This window comes from Sitophilus oryzae, unplaced genomic scaffold, assembly GCF_002938485.1.
Source record: "Sitophilus oryzae breed Bouriz unplaced genomic scaffold, Soryzae_2.0 scaffold_1062_pilon_pilon, whole genome shotgun sequence".
In the NCBI taxonomy this organism is placed as follows: domain Eukaryota; kingdom Metazoa; phylum Arthropoda; class Insecta; order Coleoptera; family Curculionidae; genus Sitophilus; species Sitophilus oryzae.
The window spans coordinates 1,847,522-1,861,834 of record NW_022145685.1 but is presented as its reverse complement, the minus strand read 5'-3'; positions in this window follow the sequence as shown (position 1 = coordinate 1,861,834).

Here is a 14,313-nt window from a genome sequence, read left to right as displayed (position 1 = left end):
GCTGCTTGACTATCGGATAAGATGGATGTTTCTTTTTTCCGATAGTTCCTAATTAAGATAAGTTGTACGCATTTTTCGATAGCGTCGCAGTGACCAGTAACTAGGATGCTGGGGTAGGTACCCATTTATTCTTGGATTTACGTCGAAGGTGTTTCTCAATGTTGTATATTCTTGCTATATCATCTACTCTGGTAGATGGAGGAGTGGAATTCTTCTTTTGAGGGTGTTTCAAGCTCCTGAGCTTACAATTCTTGAGGAGTTAGTAAGTAGGTATATAAAATAAAAAACATTGTGTGCACTATGTGCGAATATTTGAAGTGAAACTTCTTGCTAACATCTATTAAATTGAAGGATTTGGAGGCCATGTTTGAAAAAGTGACATATAATGCTGTTTAAATATAAATATTATTTTCAATTTATTTCTGTACATTTTCTGTTTCCTCAAATAGCTTGCAAATTTTGTGAAATTCCACCCAAAATGCACACTTTTATGCAAATCCCTAATTTAACGCCATAAATGCGAGTTGGTTAAACTCTAATAATTCTAATTCTGAGCTAGTAAATGAGCTAGATGCATTACCTAAACCGTTATTTAAAAGTTACAAACCTATCGATGAAAATATGCATGGAAATTTACTTCCTATAGCACACAGCCAGAGGATATTGGGTCACATCAGGATCAGGTACAGTATTAAATTTATTAATATTGGTAATGAGTTTCTTAGCTTTAAATCAAATGTTTTTTGGTGTTGCGATAGTGCGATCCTTACCACTTTTTTTTCTCGTAGTTTCACTTCAATAAAGAAGTAGTATTCTGCCGAATTTTTCCTAGATAATTCTCGGAAGCCCTCCCTGGCTTTTCTCGCTTATGTGATAATTCGATACAACTCGATTTTAATTACATTTTCTTTAATTAATATGCTAATAATTTCGCATAGTAATTATAGCGAGCAATCTAGCGCGAGCTCGCCGTTGTCGCTTTGATGTGTCTGCCTTCGGGAGCGCCGCCCCGGTCGCCCGCCGTTCCCGAGTCCGCCTTTCGGGGTCGCCCCTTTTCGTCTTTACGTCTCCTGCAATCCAATTCGAAAGCGATGCTGCAAAATCGATAACCAATATTTGTCTTATAATAATTGTAATATTCTGAGAATACTGTTGTTAAAAACAAAAAACTGGGGGCAACATCAAAAATCATCTCTAGGCCCCATATTATAAACACAACCAAACTTATATGGAATCATCTGTTATTTTTAATAATATTTGAGAGGTATGAACATTTTGTATTTATAAATAAAACTCAGTCCTTACAAAAGACTTTTAACGAAAAATAATCCATACAGAAATAAAAAAATTATCTGTTCCCAAAATAGACACTATCACTATTGTCCGATTTAAATGAAATGGTATTTTTGGGGTTCTGAAACGAAATGATATTTAAATTTTTATTGACCAAAAAGCAAAAATAAAAAAAAAATTAATTTTAATAATCTGTGTGGTGGCACTAGCCCCTCTATGCAAGCTTCTATACGCGATGGCATGCTTCTTATTAAATTATCAGCGTTGTCTTTGGGTATGTTTTTCCATTCTGCTAATGCTGCATCAATAAGCTGTACGATATTTCCTGGATTGTTTCGACGAGCTCTAACCCTCCTTTGAGCTGGTTCCACAAGTATTCGATAAGGTAGCCCCTCTATGCAAGCTTCTATACGCGATGGCAAGCTTCTTATTAAATTATCAGCGTTGTCTTGGGGTATATTTTTCCATTCTGCTAATGCTGCATCAATAAGCTGTACGATATTTCCTGGATTGTTTCGACGAGCTCTAACCCTTCTTTGAGCTGGCTCCACAAGTATTCGATAAGGTAGCCCTTCTATGCAAGCTTCTATACGCGATGGCAAGCTTCTTATTAAATTATCAGCGTTGTATTGGGGTATGTTTTTCCATTCTGCTAATGCTGCATCAATAAGCTGTACGATATTGCCTGGATTGTTTCGACGAGCTCTAACCCTTCTTTGAGCTGGTTCCACAAGTATTCGATAAGGTAGCCCCTCTATGCAAGCTTCTATACTCGATGGCGAGCTTCTTATTAAATTATCAGCGTTGTCTTGGGGTATGTTTTTCCATTCTGCTAATGCTGCATCAATAAGCTGTACGATATTTCCTGGATTGTTTCGACGAGCTCTAACCCTTCTTTGAGCTGGTTCCACAAGTATTCGATAAGGTAGCCCCTCTATGCAAGCTTCTATACGCGATGGCATGCTTCTTATTAAATTATCAGCGTTGTCTTTGGGTATGTTTTTCCATTCTGCTAATGCTGCATCAATAAGCTGTACGATATTTCCTGGATTGTTTCGACGAGCTCTAACCCTCCTTTGAGCTGGTTCCACAAGTATTCGATAAGGTAGCCCCTCTATGCAAGCTTCTATACGCGATGGCAAGCTTCTTATTAAATTATCAGCGTTGTCTTGGGGTATATTTTTTCCATTCTGCTAATGCTGCATCAATAAGCTGTACGATATTTCCTGGATTGTTTCGACGAGCTCTAACCCTTCTTTGAGCTGGCTCCACAAGTATTCGATAAGGTAGCCCTTCTATGCAAGCTTCTATACGCGATGGCAAGCTTCTTATTAAATTATCAGCGTTGTATTGGGGTATGTTTTTCCATTCTGCTAATGCTGCATCAATAAGCTGTACGATATTGCCTGGATTGTTTCGACGAGCTCTAACCCTTCTTTGAGCTGGTTCCACAAGTATTCGATAAGGTAGCCCCTCTATGCAAGCTTCTATACTCGATGGCGAGCTTCTTATTAAATTATCAGCGTTGTCTTGGGGTATGTTTTTCCATTCTGCTAATGCTGCATCAATAAGCTGTACGATATTTCCTGGATTGTTTCGACGAGCTCTGACCCTTCTTTGAGCTGGTTCCACAAGTATTCGATAAGGTAGCCCCTCTATGCAAGCTTCTATACGCGATGGCGAGCTTCTTATTAAATTATCAGCGTTGTCTTGGGGTATGTTTTTCCATTCTGCTAATGCTGCATCAATAAGCTGTACGATATTTCCTGGATTGTTTCGACGAGCTCTAACCCTTCTTTGAGCTGGTTCCACAAGTATTCGATAAGGTAGCCCCTCTATGCAAGCTTCTATACGCGATGGCATGCTTCTTATTAAATTATCAGCGTTGTCTTGGGGTATGTTTTTCCATTCTGCTAATGCTGCATCAATAAGCTGTACGATATTTCCTGGATTGTTTCGACGAGCTCTAACCATTCTTTGAGCTGGTTCCACAAGTATTCGATAAGGTTTAGATCTGGTGAACATGCAAGACAGTCCAAAACTACGACACCTTCCGTTTCAGGAGATTCTCTAGCCACTTTGCTGGTATGGGGAGTTGCATTATCGTGCATGAAGTCAAAATTATCCCCAATTGCAGCTCTCCAAAGCCTAACGATTGATTTTAGCACTAAATCAACATACCTTCGACCCATTCAAGTTTGTTGAAGTGGTAACAATGGAGTTTTTGCTCCCAGTATAACACCGTATGATCGAAAAAAACGGCGTCCTTGGCTTGGAAATGACGATGGTCGGCGTTGGCTTGGAAATGACGATGGAAAACATTCCCCATATAATTTTATATATAAAATGACAGACATCTTCATTTTATAGCCATCGCTGACGCCGTTTTTTTTTCGATCATACGGTACCTCCACAGTTCCTCCTTTATAAAGATATAAAGGAGGAACTGAGATTTATATCCCAAACCAAGAGGTTCAGATTTGAAAGCCTGGAGTCTCGCTCGTCTTTCTGGAGCTCTGAAGACCCGAATTCGATGGTCATTTGATCTTAGACCAATTTTGGTCTCATCCGAAAAAAAAACAATTTATCTATAATTCTCAAATGTCGAGTTTTAATGTTGAAAGCACCAAGCTACCCGGTCAATTTTATTTTGGAGAGATAACTGTTGGATCCGTAACTCTCTCCTACTGTACAACCCTCGAGCATGTAGCCTTTTTTTTATGATTTTAACAGAATCGTTCATACCTGTAGCTGTCGGAAGTTGTCTTTAGGTTTGTTCTCACAGCGTGTTCCCAACATGTTTCTGACTTCTTCCAAACCGGTGTTAATGCGCAGGTTTCAAATAATGCAGTTTCTGATCGATTTCAAAGTGTCTGTGCGAACAGCGAATCCCCATACTCTTCTTTTTTGATCTAATACCACTAATTTCAAAATTTAAAAAACAAAAAACAAAAAACAGAAAACAAAAAAAAATAAAAATCAAAAGTTCATCCAAGTAATTTTGATTCTTGGGCCTGACCCGTTCCTCCATCAGATGTTCTAGGTCTGTGTCTGTATCCGAAAATTCTGACGCCTCAGATTCATTGGAAGATTTAAAATCGATTATTTCTCTTCTTTATTTTTTGAAGGAAAAAGCACTAAACACAAACAACACACGTTTTGTAGGTTAAGTTTACCAAGTAATGACATCGGGTCGCAATACGCATGCGCCACACTTTACTTGCAAAAGATCCGCAAACAGGTCTGACTGTCAGCTAACAATCAGAATTTTCTGTGTGAACAGCGTACTGTTGGTTGGAAACCAATCAAAAATTTCTGTGCGAAAGCGTTTTACCCTATTGCGCATGATTATCTGTTGGAAATATATTTCTTACAGCTGTGAGAACAAACCTTTTGTAGCTCTGGAATGAAACAGAAAGATTTCTTCCTACAATTTTACATACAAAGCGGGCTTGTTGTTCATTGATAATAACAAGCTTGTAATTCAGATTGTATTCATTGAAATTTAAATAAAAATCATTAATGCAAACTGTAGCATTAGTAAATATATATTTTTTGACACAATTTGCTGTAAATAGGCACTATTTTAAACTGAGTTGGGGAAGAATAATAACATAGTTAATACAACAATAATTGTGTGTCATATGTTTACAAATATCTAAGTAGAATGTAATAGTTTTTGAAGTAAAAAGTAAAACTCCTTTACGCGCGCTGAGGGTAAAAATTCAAGGCCGTAACACACGAGCTAGCGAGATGACACGCGAGACAATGTGTGATTGTTACCTCTTTGTCTGTATGTTTTTCTTTTTATATGTTTTTTTTTCAGAGTAAGTATTTTTATATAAATAAATAAAGGAAGCTATATACAGCGTCGCTGTTATGTGTTGAAAAGATCGATTATTAGGTAAAATATAAGATGCACCGCAAAAAGTTTAATACAAAAGTTATAGGATTTTTAAATATCTATTAGCGAGTAATAAATTTAAGTATACAGGGTCGGTCATAACGTCGTGGCACATCAATGTTTATTTTTTTTTTAATAGAAACCCCTGTATATTATTGCATTTTTCAATTCTTCCTTCACTTCTAAGCAAAAATCGAAATACACATCTCAAACCAACCGTTTCCGAGTTAGTGAACATATCATTTAAACAATTTGATTTAATTAATTTCGGTATGTTCAGTTTCATTTATTGATGCCATTCTGATGAAACTGTGATACTGTTGTAATGGGTTTATAAATGTCTATCTGTGCTATTAGCCACTAGTAAATTTAAGTATACAGGGTCGGTCATAAAATTGTGGCACATAAAACTTTATTTTTTTTAAATGAAACCCCCTGTATATTATTGCATATTTCAATTCTTTTTTTTTGCATATTTCAATTCTTTTTCTTCTCTTTAATTTTATACAATAATCGTAATACACAATATACATAAATTGAAGAATTGAAATGTTGAACGAAAATTTTGTAGTCCAGTCTTTCCAGTCTTGGCATAATCCAGTGGCGGATACAGAGGGGGGGGCCCAGGCCCCACGGGCCCCACTAAAATCTGTAAATTATGTTAAATATTAGGCTTTTTTGTTAAAAATGGCGTCCTAAAAGCATATTCTATATTACTTTTCATTTTGGCCCCCCCCTAAAATAAATTCCTGTATCCGCCCCTGGTATAATCTCATTTTATACATCTATAAATGCTAACTTAAGAACTAACGTCAAATATTATTAAGTGTCACAGTTTCGGCAGAATAGCATCGTTAAATAAAACTAAACATATCAAAATTAATTAAATCAAATTGTTTAAGTGATATGTTCAAAAGTCAATAACTCGGAAACGGTTGGTTTAAGGTTCATTGTGTTTTTCGATTTTTGCTTAGAATTGAAGGAAGAATTGAAATATGCAATAATATACAGAGGGTTCTATTTAAAAAAATTAAACTTTGATGTGCCACGACTTTATGACCCACCCTGTGTACATAAATTTATTACTCGCCAATAGACATTTATAAATCCTACAATGTTTGTATTTAACTTTTTGCGGTACCTTGTATATTTTGCCTAATAATCGACCGTTTCCATACATAACAGCGACTCTGTATACAGGGCGTCTCAGAAATAAATGCAAAAAAAAGTATAAGGGGTGGTAGATCGCGATAAAAAAAAAACATATTTTCTCTTTATCGTTTTTAAGTCCAATATAACGTAGTTATGTATTTTACTTTGAAAATTTAAAAAAAAAAATATTTTTTGCTAAAAGTTTGAGAACCACTGGATCTTTTCTGGATTTCCTTTCTAGTAAATTTAATCTAATACCTATGTCACCATATTATCAAGAAATTATGTTTTTAAACAAAAAACTAAAAAAAAAATCAAAAAAATTTTTCAAAAAATTTCGAATTTTCAAAAATTTGTTTTCGCTAAAGAAACCTCGTAGGCGTGTTTCTGGGTTTGAACTAAACTAACTACCAGTTAAAATACTTGCACTTATTTCTGGGACACTCTGTATAAATAAATAAAGGAGGCTACCTGCAAAGATTGAAAATGTTGTACTGAATGCAGGAGTGAAAATAATTCTGTTCTGTAAATTAAGAGATTATATTTTGCCAACGAATTATTACGAAAAATACAGCAAACAAAGCCGCCCCCCAAATAGACGGCATAAAGGTAAGAGAAATTAACGAAGGAGGTAGAGGGGCGAAGAGGGACTTACTTTCAGGAAAAACGAGGGGCGCGGAGGACCACCACCTAAAAACGTAACAGTGCACTCCCTTCATTAGATTAAAAGATAATATTTCCTTTTAAATAAACTTTGTGTTGAAATTAAGAAGGCGCCTCTCGCCCTGGGAGTATGATAATTAAAACGTCCCTCCAGAACCTTTATTTAGTCGTTTTGGAAAAGCAAAAACTTCCATTGGCGGCGAAAGAGTATTTTTCAGAAGAATGTTTTCCCTATGAACTTATCAACCATATACCGATAAAATATATTTACGATACAAGTGAGTTAACAGCATCATTAAGATACGCGTGTGAAAGTTGCACAACGAGTGCGTAGCACGAGTTGTTTAAAGGAGGGTCCACATTTAGTATCATGCCATGTAAAGCCGGGTCCACATATGTAGCACTCTATTGTATCAGGATCATGTATCACGTATCAAGAGCTTGTATCGTAAGTATCGACGTTTATTTGGGCTGTGTCGACTGAATATGCATATCGTGCCAAAGTAAGCGTCCATACTTATAAAATTCATACGTATCAGCGTACAAGCGTGCGTATCAGTGTATGTGGACGGCACAACAAATCACCTTGTATCGTCGTATCATGTTCATTAATTCTCATTTATATTATCAGCATGGAACCCTCGATGCCCCTTTGATGATCGGAGAAAAACCGCCTCAAGACGGGTCAAGGCGTATCAAGTCAATTGTATCGTTATACTGTATCAAAACACGTCCAAATGACAGATCGTGATACGTGTATCCGATACGCAGTGTTAAGATACGCGCCAAAATTCGGATTGGCATGTATCAGATACGGTATCAAAAAGGTGTACCATATGGTCGCGTTAATTCGGCTTCCAAACTAGCGATCATGATACATGTTGGTGCAACGCGATGGAGATATGATACACCAAGATGCTACATATGTGGACCCGGCTTAAGCCGGGTCCACATATGTAGCACTCTATTGTATCAGGATCATGTATCACGTATCAAGAGTATGGGTCGTAAGTATGGACGTTTATTTGGGCTGTGTCGACTGAATATGCATATCGTGCCAAAGTAAGCGTCCATACTTATAAAATTCATACGTATCAGCTTACAAGCGTGCGTATCAGTGTATGTGGACGGTACAACAAATCACCTTGTATCGTCGTATCATGTTCATCAATTCTCATTTATATTATCAGGACGGAACCCTCGATGCCCCTTTGATGATCGGAGAAAAACCGCCCCAAGACGGGTCACGGCGTATCAAGTCAATTGTATCGTTCTACTGTATCAAAACACGTCCAAATGACAGATCGTGATACGTGTATCCGATACGCAGTGTTAAGATACGCGCAAAAATTCGGATTGGCATGTATCAGATACGGTATCAAAAAGGTGTACCATATGATCGCGTTAATTCGGCGTCCAAACTAGCGATCATGATACATGTTGGTGCAACGCGACGGAGATATGTAGCACTCTATTGTATCAGAATCATGTATCACGTATCAAGAGTATGGGTCGTAAGTATGGACGTTTATTTGGGCTGTGTCGACTGAATATGCATATCGTGCCAAGGTAAGCGTCCATACTTATAAAATTCATACGTATCAGCTTACAAGCGTGCGTATCAGTGTATGTGGACGGTACAACAAATCACCTTGTATCGTCGTATCATGTTCATCAATTCTCATTTATATTATCAGGACGGAACCCTCGATGCCCCTTTGATGATCGGAGAAAACCGCCCCCAAGACGGGTCATGGCGTATCAAGTCAATTGTATCGTTCTACTGTATCAAAACACGTCCAAATGACAGATCGTGATACGTGTATCCGATACGCAGTGTTAAGATACGCGCAAAAATTCGGATTGGCATCGATCAGATACGGTATCACAAAGGTGTACCATATGATCGCGTTAATTCTGCGTCCAAACTAGCGATCATCATACATGTTGGGGCAACGCGACGGAGATATGATACAGCAATTTGCTACATATGTGGACCCGGCCTAACATTGCTATTTAACAAGCTACATATCACATGTTAAAAAACCGGGAGCCGTCCACATTATAATTTTCGTAGTCATGAATCGTTATGGCGAGAAAGAGGTTCTGTTCGTAGCAGAGGCGTGCGTAATTATTTTTGAAGAAAGAGAAAGAAAGTGGAGAAAAAAAACGGTTTTGAGTCGACCATAGCCTACAAGCAAGATCTAGATATACCTAGTTGAACTCAATTAGCTTACCTTTTCAATACCTACCTCGGCTGTTTCTCATGGTGTGTTTCTGTCTTTTAAAAACAATAATAACTTAAAAGCAAACCATTTGGAATTATCCACTTCATCTAAACCAGTACCTGATTTGCATTTCTTTTGTTCCCTCTGGAACTGACCTATTAGATAACTCATTTTTTTCTCAACTTTTTCTCTTTACAAATACATACTTTTTGCAATTTTTAACCATGTATCATGCTTTTTCTTATTTCACTTTAAATGAGGGACTACGGATATCCCATAACAATGTATGATCTCTATACAACTTAATTAGTTGACAAGTCTGCTCTCTGTCTTCTTCATTAATAATATAAGAACCATACGATCGAAAAAAAAATGGAATCAGCAATGGCTATGAAATAAAGATCGCTGTCATTCTATATGGAAAATTATATGGAGAATGTCATCGATCGTCATGTCTAAGCCAACTGGACGGGAGGCCGACTGGACTATATAGCAGTGTTATATAGCAAGTGTGGACCGTCCTTAACCACACAAGTATCTTAATGGAGTTAACTCGCGTGTATTGTACAGGGTGAGTCAACGATAGAGTAAAGTCCATTATCTCATTTGTTTCAAGGTTTACAAAAGAATGCTTAATACAAAAGTTATAGGGATGGTTAAGATACACATTTTAAAATTATTACAGAGTATACAAGGTGCTTCAAAAAAGTGTGGCGGCTATAACATATGTTTTTTTAAATACAACGCCCTAATTTTTATTCTATTTTTAGATTCTGCGTAAAATTCCATAACTTTTTTATATATAATATTATATACCTAAAATTAATAGTTTTTGCAATATTTCAATTTATTTAAACAAATATTAAATTGCAGTGTGGTAAAAAATTGTCAGTGGTGCCATTGTTTCTGAAGTTGGAGTACCAAAATTTGGTAGGAGAGTTGTGACGACTTTTCTGTCGTTACCCAAATAGAATGAAAAAAGAATCCGTTGCTCAGGGTTAGAAGAAAGCTGGGTTCGTAGGTAAGGCTTCTGACTCACAGTGACTTTCTAATGTTGTTAAAAAATAAAAAAAATGATAATATGTAGGCTCCAGAGATTTTAATATTGATGTTAAGAATTCAAATAGGTATGGTCAAAGACAGTGAAAAGGGCGCCACTTACTTTGTTTATGAGAGTGGTAAAGTAAGAAACCAAAAAGAAAAATACGATATCACAACATAGCTAAAATAAAGTAATTAACAGCATTAAGGGTCTATTATGTTTATCAGGAATAAAAGTCAGAAATAACTATCCTACATTAAACATTTATTGAAAACGAACACAAGTATCATCAATTAGTCACAGTGATCCCAATAAAACCGCAAGTTATTTTAAATAGATTTGAATTTAGTAACTGTATTCTTTGAACTAAGTAAGCTACTTAATAAAAACAGGTGAAATTTATGTACGTCTCAATACGATGATGTTTCGAAACATGTCGTGTACAAAAACCTTTAAAATGAATACGTGTTAATAATTTTCATATAAAATATCATAGCTAAGTAAGAGTGTACTCTACGAATCAAATTATAACTTATAACGTTAAATAAAAAATAATTTTGACTACAATATGTGAGATAAATAGTGATAATTTACCAGGTTATTAAATCTGTTGTCTCAAAAATTATAAAATAAAAGCGTACCTTGTGTATCAAACTTAAGACTTATCTGTATATAGTTTCTTTTGATGTAAACAGGTAGTTAGGTATTCTCCAGACTAACAGAAGTGGATGCAGATGACTATGGCAGGAGAAGTCTTCGATATTAGCCAAAAGAACGATTGTAATGTCAGGAACACTGTCTTAAGGTCTGCATAGGTCCACACAAAATGAAAGTGGGTGAAACATACAATAATTACTGCATTATTACTGCATACCATGTGGTAATTACTGAGTACCATGTGGTAGTTACTGAATACCATGTGGTAGTTACTGAGTACCATGTGGTAGTTACTGAGTACCATGTGGTAGTTACTGAGTACCATGTGGTAGTTACTGAGTACCATGTGGTAGTTACTTAGTACCATGTGGTAGTTACCACGCTGTGTTTGTCATAATCCACCCAAGCTCACCTGATGATGGAGTAGGGCTCCGAAACCGGTAGTGAGAGCAGGTTGATCCGCATTATGACAAACACAGCGTAGAATTAAATTTCTATATTAGCAGTTAAGTGGCAAGAATCCTTATATAATTTTATTATATACCTCTACTGTAAGAAATTTGTTTTCTATTTTTATAATTTGGCTTGCCTGTTACCATCCTTTTACCATCCTTTTACTATCGATAGTTGCGCCTCGGTGGTACGAAAGTACTACCATTGCACGCAGGCCGCTATCTCCCGTTCGGGACTTTTAATATCTAACCGATACTTTCCGACAAGTCTGTGGACAAGTCGGAATTAACTATCTCTGCGCTGTGGTTGTCATTTTGTGGATCTCCCAAGCTCACCTGATGATGGAGTAGGGCTCCGAAACCGGTAGTGAGAGCAGGTTGATCCGCATTATGACAAACACAGCGTAGAATTAAATTTCTATATTAGCAGTTAAGTGGCAAGAATCCTTATATAGTTTTATTATATATAAAAAAAGTTACGGAATTTTACGCAGAATCTAAAAATAAAATAAAAAATAGGGTGTTTAAAGAAACATATGTTATATTCGCCACACTTTTTTGAAGCACCCTGTATACTGTATAATAATTTTAAAATGTGTATCTTAACCATCCCTATAACTTTTGTATTAAACATTTTTTTGTAAACCTCGAAACAAATGAGATAATGGACTTTACTCTATCGTTGACTCACCCTGTACAATATTTTATCTACGTCTAACTATAAAAACACACAATGAATTTTAAAAATTAATTGTTACTTAACTATATACCTATCCTAAAAGTCAATTACCTTAATACCTTTGTACAAATAACACCATGCATGGCCATGCAATGTCAATATGACAGTAAATAATGTTGATGTCACTAGTTTAAAAAATGAGCGATTCGGAAAGAAGTGTCAAGTCAATGTTAAATTATGCAAACAGCGTGGCTGCCTGGGTAACTAATTTTCAGATATGGCGGCTGGGACATTTGACATGACATAGACATGACAATTTCAATTTTATGAAATTTATTTCCGTTTCCGGTTTTTAATGGCGGGCTGTTAAGGAGGTTTAAATGAGGGTTAATATACTTTTTACTCTTTCTAGTAGTAAATAATACAACAAAATTACTCAAAAATATTTATTTGGAATTTAGAACAATTTAAATATGCAAATCAACACAATTAAAGAGCTATAAACCAATGAACTACTGTATCAATATCAAATATTTAAATAATATCAGAGATGCTGTGTTAAAGTGAATTAGTAAAGTAACAGTGCATTGACTTACAGAAACTTGAAGATAAATAAATGTTTTCACAGCGTCACGGGCATAAAACTAAATAACTGGAAGCAGGAAAAAGGCAACCGGAACCCACACAAAACCTCGAATCAAAAAAAATATGTAAAAAACATAAATATAGGTACCTACATAAGACTTTTGTGAATTAAATCAAACAGGACTTGAATCAAAATAAAATGAATAAAAAATATGATACATATACATCTAATACCTCATTTGTATTTTAAAAATAATCTACATACATAGATTTATAGCATTATTGCTATGAAAATACATAATAGGTGTGTGATATGTAATTACGCATTTCTGTTCATCTTGTAGAAAATTAATGTAGGCTAATAATAGTTCAATAATCATAATTTACCTTGTATAACTTGCTTTCAATTGCTCAAAATCACCGATTAGTCTTTAAAGTAGAGATACGGAAAAATCCTTGGCAAAGAATATCCCAAGATCCTTGGGTTTAAAGCTAAAAAAATATAAAAACAGTTAATATATTACCTATTTTTACATATAATATGGCCCATACCTACTACACGCAGAAACGTCGATTTCATCATTTTCTTCATGTAATTAATATCATATATATACTTTATTAAAGTGTTAACAAGGAACTTTATATCAAAAAACATCTTTGTACTTATAAATTTCAGCCGAAATATCAGAAACAAACTTCCAATCAAATCTAAACAGCAAAAATTAAAATGGCGCCCGACCTGTCAGAGGCCTCCGGGAGCTGACGCTGACACACAGAAAAGAACAGGACGCCGACGTGCATAAAAATGTTCCGTAGCAGAAATTGACAGAAATCATACAGAAATATTCAGATTTTTGTCTAGGACAGTCTAGAAGGCCATGCTTTCTGCCTGGGTAGAACCGCGCCACAACTGTTTCCAATTTTCCGGTTTACTGTCACCCCCCTGGTTGTTCTTAGCGACCGCTATAGCAGCGCCAGATCGCGTATAACGGTCGCGACCCAAAATAATTTCACGACCCAACAAACTTGTTGCATTTATCTATGAGTATTCCCTCTGACATTGAAGAAGAGGCATTCAGAGTCATTTCTGGATTGCTTCCAGCAAGATCGAAACAGAAGTATGAATATACATACTTTAAGTATGAAAAATTGTGCAAAAAAAAATGTTTTTTTCTCTTTGGTAGTCATCTAAACAAGGGGTGCGGTAATGAAAATGCGTGAGTTAAGAAGCTCTGGTAGATAAAGAAGCTGACGGTAGATACACGTCATATAGCTGACGGTAGATAAATAATATAAACTATAAACGGTGATACAAAGTTGGCGCCTTGGACCCAAACAAATAATAAAAATAAACAAAACGAAAGTACCCAAGATCTACAAAAAGAAAGATGCTATAGAGGGTGGCGCCTCTCATACGACATATACAGGGTATCCCAAAAAAATTACATCAAAGTTGTGTTTTTTGTAACGGAACACCCTATATATTAATTGATTTTCGGATTCTAGGAAAAAAATTAAGGTTAGTTTTATTAAAGAAGCATAAGTATACCTAAAATGTAAGGATTTTGACATATTTCACATTTTGTGAACATGAAGAATAAAATATAAATTTCAATAACAGCTATCTAAATTGTAATTTACACTGTATAGCTTAATAT